Here is a 10,202-nt window from a genome sequence, read left to right as displayed (position 1 = left end):
TTAGAATATTTATTGAGGAAATGGAATGGATGTGAGAATGGACGGGATGAAGCCAAGGGCTGCAGGTGAAAGATCCAGGGGATGGACTCCGTAGAGTTTGGCTTGGAGTCTCAGGTAGACATCATCATCAGGCCATGGTAGATTGGCATCACCACAGCAGCCTATCCCCGCAGGAGATCTTTGGAAGAACGTAAGAGATCCTATATAGAAGGTGGAGAAGGTGAGGGATGCAACACTTGATAAGGCTAGTAAGGCAATGTGGTGCAACAGACATGCACTGCAGAACAAAGAGGCAGAATATTAGTTTGGTCAGGTTTAAAGAGAAACGTAACCATTTTTCAACTTCATATTCATCATTTCCAGCATCACACCAATATCAACGTGTGAAAATGGTGTGTTTATGTTTTGTGGAGGAAGATAAGTGCTTCCAAATACATCATCAATGTGCATCGTGTGATTTTGACCAATTGTGAGTAGATATTGCCTACTAATTGTCGACTAATTGGTTGATTCTGTCATAGAGAAAGATAATTGTTTCCAATCTTTTTTTCGACAAAACATAGAAACCTGCCATTTTTACATATGTTGATGTTGCAGTGTTGCGAACAGGCGTGGAGGCTGATTGGCAACGAGTAGAAGCTGGTGCTTGTTGAGTTACAAGGGAGCTGCGTTCAAGTCTGGTCCTCTCTCCTGAAATCTTGTTCATTCTTAACACCATTACGTGTATGAACGTGGTATGAATCTGGATTGCTACAACCCAAGTTGTTATAATAGTAGAAACACACACTCTTCATGCCACACATAAGCTTGAAAAGACTTTCCACATAATATTCATATCATCATCATCACTTCAGGCACAAAGGTACTTCATCCATCATATTCAAACAGGCAATTATATCTTACACTAAACTAATGTGTCAGAAAAGGTTTTGAACCAACATTGCATTGCATTCGCATCATCGACAGACGCAAGCTGTTAACAATGAAAGAATCACCCCCATTGTAGAACACATTATACAACTGCTGGGCAGTGTGTCAGCTTTTACCCAATGAGCCAAAAGGCAAATTCTTAATTTATTACAGTACAACAATATCAATAATGACTGAGAAAGAGAAAGCGAGTGAATGAGCACACCTTTTGGTTGTGACAGAAAGCAACCTTGTGAGTCATATCCTGTTTGCTTGACATGTTTTCCACATTTCAGTTCATAATCATTTGGTTGGTGTCTATTGCTGGGACAGTGAAGGTTGAACCCATGTGTTCTGATCCATTAACATCACCCTCAGAGTCATCAGGTGTTCTGAAACTGTTGATGTAACAGAGTTCATACTGGGTGTTCAATTCTGCTACAGGAAAACTAGGCAGGTAGCCTAGTGGTTAAGTGCATTGGGCCAGTAACTGAAAGGTTGCGGGTTCGAATGCCCGAGCTGATTAGGTGAAAAATCTGTTGATGTGCCCTTGAGCAAGGCACTTAACCCTAGTTGTTCTGTATAAGAGTGTCTGCTAAATGATTAACATGTAAAGATTACTGTGCTTGGTCAAGTGTAGTTTCTACTTTTGAGCAGATCCTTATAGGCCCTGGTGAAAAGTGCACAACAAAGGGCCCTTTGGGATGGGGATATGGTGTATAGGTCCCAGTTAAAATGAGAGATGGTTGTTGCTGCTGCAGTTACAGATCAGCTGGAGAAAATAGATTTAATCTGAGCCAGCGTGAGTCATGCTTTTTCATCAGCTAAACTAAATGAAGATGAGATAAACTTGTATTAGTCCTTATGAGATGGAAGTGTGTCTTCTGCTTTTTTATCCAACCCCTCCGATATACACACACAGATGCACGATCACACATTGGGTTGGAGAGGCACCTGAGATATTGATGCCAGCAACCCTCAGGCTCCCTCCCACATGATTTCCCCCTCTGTCAGCACTGGGATGGAAACCATTCACATTGTCATACATAAATGAAATCAGTCACATTGTCATACATAAATGAAAAAAAGGATTTCAGTCAAGATTTTTGGATATAGGCTAGGGATACTCTCAAAGGTGGAGGCTGGTGAGGGGAGGACAACTCATAACAATGTCCGTAATGGAGTGAATGGAATGGAATCAAACACATGGTTTTTCAGTACAAACTGTTCCGCAACATAGCAAACATTCAAGCGAACAGAACGCACCTCAGGGCCTTGGTGATGTTAAGACTAATGGGAGTGGCTCCTTTGAATAATTAATGCAAAGCATCATGGGTATATCATTTAAAATGGGTGTTACAACACAGAGAATGATAGAGGCTTCTTGTGGCCAAAATGCCGTATCAGCATGAGCAGCACCATTGAGGGCTTCCAACATTTTAATGCAGTCAACTGGGTGGGACTTCCAACATCACTGGCTGATATCTTCTGGTGACCCTGTTGGAGTCATGTCCAACAGGGTCATCAGGAGGGATCAGCCACTTGTGAAGAAACTGACTACTTCAAAATGGAGATAGCCTCAATGGCGCTGCCCATGCTGTCACAGACACTATAATTGCAACGAAGAGTCCTCTAGCTCTATGCGCTACCATGACTGTAAACACTAGTCATGAGTGTTTTATAAAGCTATTATGTATTGAAATATAAGTTATGCCATGCAAGACATATTGACATTGGGCAATTTCGACAAGAACATTTTAATATTACTAATATAAGAAATTGTTAGCTGTGATTGTCTGGTCATAAATCTGCTATCTAGATTTGAAAATGTGTACATTGTCGTTTGTAGCAATTAATGTACTCCAGCAATGATATCAATTTGAAATGTAAAATGTAATTTCCGATTGAGCCGAGAAATGGAGCATTCACCGTGAATGCACGCTCCGCTAACGCAAAAACATTGCCTTTACATTTTGATCGCGTTGTAGGGCTGAACTTAAGCGATACCGATTCAATCGAGTCCCAAGTTGAATAAAACTCTTCAGGTCCATACTTCCTAACGCTAGAAAAAGTTTCACCTATGGCTGGATTCAATCTGTATCGCGTGTTATAGCGCAATTTAAATTTAAAGGCAATGTTGTGAATTAGTGGAGACTGCATTCACGTTAAACGCTGCATATGTTGGCTCAATCGTAAATTACCTTTACATTTTTACGCAGACCTTCCACAATACTTTCACGATACGGATTGAATCAAGCCCTTAAACTTTTTCTCCATCTCAAAACCCGCATCAGCCAATTACTATCGTCCACATTGTTGCACGTGATAAAACACTACATGTTAGCTTTTGCCATCAGATAACCAAGCAAACTAGTGGTGAGTATACCGCTAGCTAGACCATAGACTGATGGTTAAATACTGTATATTTTGATAATCATAGCTGATATTACCTAGATAGCAGCAACTTCAATACATTTGATAACCCAATTGTGAAACGTCATTTATGTAGTAAACTGACATTATTTGTTGCTTATTTTCTACTACATTTAGCAGACACTCTTATTCAGAGCAATTAGGATTAAGTTCCTTGCTCAAGAGTACAACAGATTTTTTACCTAGTCAGCATGGGGATTTGAACCAGCAACCTTTTGATTACTGGAGAAACACTCTTAACTGCTAGGCTACCTGCCACCCCATACAAAGTCCAGGGCATAACCTAGCCTCGTGGAACCAGCCTGACTGCTGTGTTCACCATTCTATTTGGTATGGGCTTGTCTGCCCATACCATAACCATGGGGTCGTGTGGGCGAGCGGTTTGCTGAGGCATTTAATTTCACATTTTATGACATGAACTAGAAAGGTGAACGCAGAGATCAGGTTGGTTCCACAAGGTGTGTGTGTGTTCGTGTGTGACCAAGCAGTACCTTTAATGAGGGGCCAAGAGCTGGTCTATGCTGCTATGGCCATCATTGGGGATCTGGCAAAGATCTCACCTCCAGCTTCGCCTCTTGCCTGCTAACCAACAGTTGTCGATATGGAGAACAGAATTAAGTAGTTATACTTCAAATTTCAACATATACTGAACAAAAATATAAACTCAACATGCAACAATTTCAAAGATTTTACTGAGTTACAGTTCATAAAAAGAAAATCAGTCAATTTAAATAAAATCATTAGGCCCTAATCTGAGGATTTCACATGACTGGGAATACAGATATGCATCTATTGGTCACAGATACCTTAACAAAAGGTGATGGCAATGGAAAAATGGCACAACAATGGGCCTCAGGACAATGGGCCTCAGGCTGTCACAATATCTCTGTGCATACAAATTGCCATTGATAAAATGCAATTGTGTTCGTTGTCCATAGCTTGTCTGCCCATACCATAACCATGGGGTCGTGTGGGCGAGCGGTTTGCTGATGTCAAAGTTGTCAACAGAGTGCCCCATGGAGGCAGTGGTGCCACCATGGGGCACTCTATTCACAACGTTGACATCATCAAACTGCTTGCCCACACAACACTATACACACAGTCTTTCATCTGCCCAGTACAGTTGAAACCGGGATTCATCTGTGAAGAGCAAAATTCTCGATCATGCCAGTGGCCATCGAAGGTGAACATTTGTCTACTGAAGTCGGTTACAACGCCGAACTGCAGTCAGGTCAAGACCCTGGTGAGGACGCAGATGAACTTCCCTGAGAAGGTTTCTGACAGTTTCTGCAGCAATTCTTCGGTTTTGCAAACCCACAGTTTCATCAGCTGTCCGGGTCTCAGACGATCCCGCAGTTGAAGAAGCCGGATGTGGAGATCCTGGGCTGGAGTGGTTACACATAGTCTGAGGTTGTGAGGCCGGTTGGACCTACTGCCAAATTCTCAAATGACTTTGGAGGCAGCTTATGGTAGAGAAATGAACATTCAATTCTCTGGCAACAGCTGTGGTGGACATTCCTGCAGTCAGCAGACCAATTAAACTCTCCCTCAAAACTTGAGACTGTGTGGCATTGTGTTGTGTGACAAAACTGAACATTTTAGTGGCCTTTTATTTCCCCCAGCACAAGGTGCATCTGTGTAATGATCATGCTGTTTAATGAACTTCTTGATATGCCACACCTGTCAGGTGGATGGATTATCTTGGCAAAGGATAAAGGCTCACTAACAGGGATGTAAACAAATTTATGCACAAAATTTGAGAGGAATAAGGTTTTTGTGCCTATTGAAAATGTCTGGGATTTTTTATTTCAGCTCATGAAACATGGGACCAAAACTTTACATGTTGCATTTATATTTTTGTTGAATGTAGTATATGTTCGTGTGCCAGATATCACCTATCCTCACTGCCATTGGTTATAGAACAGTGACTGTGTGTAATTGTTCACAGATGCATGAGAAGCAGAGAGACCTGACACTCAACACATCCAAATGTCCAGCAATAACGCCACCATTTTCAGTCAATGTGTCACTGATAAGCTCTGCCTCAACTCTGCCCATTTCTACAGATGGACTGGAGATGCTTTTGCCAGACGGCGTCATCAGTCGTTTGGTGGGGAGACCATAATTGGGTAGGTTTATTCTGACCTGTTCAATCTTCAACATAATACCTGTTTGTGTGTCAGATATTACCTATCCTAACTGCCATTGGTAATAGAACAGTGACTTTGTGTGTATGTGTTCACAGAAACATGTATGTAGCCAACAGATGGAGACTTGCTAGATGATAAAGTCCAGAATGACAGACGGAATTAAGACTTGTCAAGGTTGTGCGCTACTGGTGGAGAAGTCAGGTGCAGGAGAGCAGAGAGTTGTGAACAGGTGCACACTTTATTTAAGCAGAGGCAATAAAACAGACCAACGCCACTGCGTCAAAACTTCCAGACAAAGGCAAAAAGTGCAAGGTGTGAAAGTCACAAAAATAAGCAAATGTTTAACAATTAAACATCATTCGTGAAATACCACGGAATACAGGGGAAAAACCAGCCTGGCGTGTAACACAAAACACGTAACAAAAACAATTTCACACAAAGACATGGGGGGGAAAAAATCTGAGGAATAAATACATGCAGTGTGATTAGGGAATGTAAACCAGGTGTGCAGGGAACAAGACAAAACAAATGGAACAATGAAAAAATGAGCGGCGATGGCTAGAAAGCCGAAAGGAGAGGAGAAAGGAGAGGAGCCAACTTCGGCGGAAGTCGTGACAATACTGATTAATCTGAATGGCGAGAGACCTGGTACTTGGTATTAACATTTTACTAGACAACTTTTACTGGTATTGTCTTTTTTTATTATTGAATTTAATGGTATCAGTCAATAAATGGAGAGAGAAACCCTGTGTATTCTGCACCAGGATCAGAGAACTCCTGTTGCATACGGGACACCACACAGGAAGGTATGACCACTCTGACATGTTTGCCAAGGAAGCCTCATTTACTACCAGACAAAATGCCGATAAGCACAGTATCTGTATCAGCATGGAATGACAATGAAAGATGAGAGGTGCACATTGTTATGTTAGCAGAACACTGCTTCTATGGTATTATGTTAAGGGTTGTTTATTCTACATGGACCTGTAGCTACATTTCAAAGTTATCAAAATACTTAGTTAGAATATCTGAATATCTGTGTATTTATTATTTTTCTATAATTGTTATACTTTTCTCTCTGCATTGTTGGGAAAGTAAGCATTTCACTAGTCTGAACCTGTTGTTTACGAAGCATGTGACAAATAATATTTTAACATAAATTCAGCAATTGCATTCTTCTCATATTAATCTGTAGGCTAATGAACAATTCAAAGCTTCTTCCGGCATCTCACCATACATCTGCCTGTAGTCATTGAACTCAACCTGCAGGAGGTTTGTTTGTTGTGATTGAGTGGGGAGAAACAGCTGTGGGCAAGGTTCTGACAGATGGGTGTGTCTTGGTCTTGGCACCCAAGAAACACCACACATCAAACCACAACCCCAAGCCAACTCACATTTGTCTTCCATCATGGCCGACAGCATTTCATATGGAGCAGGCCAAAAAAACGAGGCGAAATCAGTGGGTGCAAATCCCCTGTAAAAATAGGTCAACATTTTCACTTTTCCTTTTGTTCCAGTTGGTCTGTTTCAAGGGTAGTGTGCCAATATTGCATGATGCATCCTTGACAGGATACTAGCTACTAACTTTAGACTAAATTCAAAAGGCACGTTTTCGCATATGAGAAAATCCCACGTTTTTGCTTATCAGTTTTACACACATCAATGCGCATTTACAGATAAAGGAGGTCTATACAACATTTAAGTTTATCATACAGCGTAAAATAAACCTTGTGGTCTTGTCCAATAGCTGTCATGTACCTCTATTAGTATTGTACTACTCAGTTGGTTAATTAGGAATCCACAGGGTACAGTAACCGTGGGTTCGAGTCTCCCTTGTTTCAAGCTTCTTTGTTAAGGAAAAAACTGCAGGAGGTCGGTGTCCCAGGGCCCCAAATGCGGTAGATCCGGCCCTGTGCTTGACTGCAATTTGACCCCAAAAAATATTATTGCTCTTATCCATAATAATCTCATCAGGTAGTAGGCTATACCCACACTGTATCTGCTAGAGAAATGGTTCCCAAACGTTTTATAGTCCCATACCCCTTCAAACATCCAACCTCCAGCTGCGTACTCCCTCTAGCACCAGGGTCAGCGCACTCTCAAATGTTGTTTTTTGCCATCATTGTAAGCCTTCCACACACTATACGATACATTTATTAAACATAAGAATGAGTGTGAGTTTGTCACAACCCGGCTCGAAGGAAGTGACAAAGAGTTCTTATAGGACCAGGGCACAAATAATAATCAATAATTTTGCTCTTTATTTAACCATCTTACACATAAAACCTTATTTGTTCATCGAAAATTGTGAATAGCTCACCACAGGTTAATGAGAAGGGTGTGCTTGGAAGGACTGCAATGTTGGGTTGTATTGGAGAGAGTCTCCGTCTTAAATAATTTTCCACACACAGTCTGTGCCTGTATTTAGTTATGCTAGTGAGGGCTGGGAATCCACTCTCACATAGGTACGTGGTTGCAAAGGGCATCAGTGTCTTAACAGCTTGATTTGCCAAGGCAGGATACTGAGCGAAGTCCAATCCAGAAATATGCCAGTGGCCTCTGATTCTGGAGGCAGGGCACGAAAGGGATAATGAACCCAGGTGTTTGTGTCATCCGTTTCAGGAAAGTACCTGCGTAATTGCGCACCCAACTCACTCAGGTGCTTCACTATATCCCTTTTGACATTGTCCGTAAGCTTGAGTTAATTTGCACACAAAAAAAAAAAAATCATACAATGATGGAAAGACCTGTGTTGTCCTTGTTAATGCAGACAGAGAAGAGCTTCAACGTCTTAATCATAGCCTCAATGTTGTCCCGCACATTGTATATAGTTGCGGAGAGTCCCTGTAATCCTAGATTCAGATCATGCAGGCGAGAAAAACATCTCCCAGATGGGCCAGTCGTGTGAGAAACTCGTCATCCTGCAAGCGGTCAGACAAGTGAAAATGATGGTCAGTAAAGAAAACTTTCAGCTCGTCTCACAATTTAAAAAAAACAAAGTATCAACACTTTGCCCCTTGATAACCAGCGCACTTCTGTATGTTGTAAAAGCGTTACATGGTCGCTGCCCAAATCATTGCATAGTGCAGAAAATACACGAGAGTTCAGGGGCCTTGCTTTAACAAAGTTAACCATTTTCACTGCAGTGTCCAAAACTTATTTCAAGCTGTCAGGCATTCCCTTGGCAGCAAGAGCCTCTCGGTGGATGCTGCAGTGTACCCAAGTTGGGTCGGGACCAACTACTTGCATGTGCGTTACCACTCCACTGTCTCCCTGTCATGGCTTTTGTGCCATCAGTACAGATACCAACACATCTTGACCACCAAAAACACATCTTGACCACCAAAGTCCATTTGATGTCACAAAGCTGTCCAGTACTTTAAAAATGTCCTATCCTGTTGTCCTGATTTCCAGTGGTTTGCAGAAGAGGATGTCTTCCTCAATTGACCCCCCATAAACGTAACGGACATATACCAGGAGCTGTGCCAGGCCCTCCACATCTGTTGACTCATCCAGATGTAACGCATAGAATTCACTGGCTTGTATGCGAAGCAGTAATTGTTTCAAAACATCTCCTGCCATGTTACTGTCACATTGTCTGTATAGTTATTTTGGCCTTTTCCCCCAGCATTGTCCCAGCCATATCCATGGCACCAGGAAGAATTAAGTCCTCCACAATAGTATGGGGCTTGCCTGTCCTAGCCACTCGGTAGCTCACCATATAAGACGCTTCTAGCCCCTTCTTATTAATGGTATCTGTTGCTTTTATACACGTCTTACTATTCGAAAGTCGTCTTTATTCTCGCTCAAAAAACTATTGTGGTTTATTTTTCAAATTGGCATGTTTGTTTCTAAATGTCTGCGCAAGAGTGAAGGTTTCATTGAGTTGTGAGATAGTACATTTGCACATAAAACACACTGTAGCTGAGGAAAGGCACTACTCCCAATATAAGTGAAGCCCAAATCAATGTAGTCCTCATTATAATTGAGCCTCTTCAATTGTCCAACGTCCCTGTCTATTGTTTGGTGCTTTCCCGGGTAAGGGGGCAGTAGCTCTTCGGCTGCATCAGATTCACAACTGTCAGTGAGCTTGGCTAACAAACAAATGCAGAATAACTGATGCTAGCATTGGATGTGCGACTTGTGTCTTCGAAAGGGGCAGTACTGCTGGTTGTAGCAGTACTACCAGTAGAGCTGGAATGTGTCTCAATGGATGCGGGCCTTACTAAATTGACTGTTTGAAATGTGAATCATATTTTTATTTGGCATATGCCGACGGCATTGCGCGTACCCCTGGGATACTGTGCTAGAGCATACGTGCCAAGACCAGAGTGGGCACATTTGCAATATAACCCCATTTTTGTCATGATAAAACCATCAGTAGAGTTGATGAGTTTAAATGTGATGTTTTATTCAGTACTGTCACCTGTGCTCCCTCTCCGGCCTCTAGGTCACCAGGCTGCTCTTTATGCCGCACACCTACATCGTTGTCAGCAAATTAGCTAAAGTAACGTCATAGTCAACATAACTAATAGAAATAACGCGTTAGTAAAGCCGCTACAATCATGCAGTAAAGTTAGTGTACAGTCAGTAAGCAGTTTAGCACTTACACCGGCGGGTGTAAATTGTTAAAACCAAAGGCTTACCTTGACTTGGAAGCATTCCAGTGTTTTGGATAGTCATAGCCAGCTAGCTAACATAGCATCCCTC

At 41.9% G+C, this 10,202-nt stretch overlaps 1 long non-coding RNA gene across 2 annotated transcripts; it reads right to left on the bottom strand.

The window, feature by feature from the left end:
* On the bottom strand, positions 1-10,202 carry LOC106609648 (uncharacterized). 2 transcript variants are annotated; one of them, XR_001329731.1, is made up of 3 exons: positions 10,139-10,202; positions 3,834-3,921; positions 1-200 (listed from the first exon to the last, which is right to left on the bottom strand). It is a non-coding gene; the product is annotated as an uncharacterized lncRNA (long non-coding RNA). The 2 variants fall into 2 exon arrangements; XR_001329732.2 differs by having other exon boundaries at positions 3,834-3,924; positions 10,139-10,200.

The sequence above is a fragment of the Salmo salar genome, chromosome ssa07 (assembly GCF_905237065.1).
Source record: "Salmo salar chromosome ssa07, Ssal_v3.1, whole genome shotgun sequence".
In the NCBI taxonomy this organism is placed as follows: Eukaryota; Metazoa; Chordata; class Actinopteri; order Salmoniformes; family Salmonidae; genus Salmo; species Salmo salar.
Note: the sequence above shows the minus strand (reverse complement) of the source record. Positions and strands in the feature narration are given on the sequence as shown.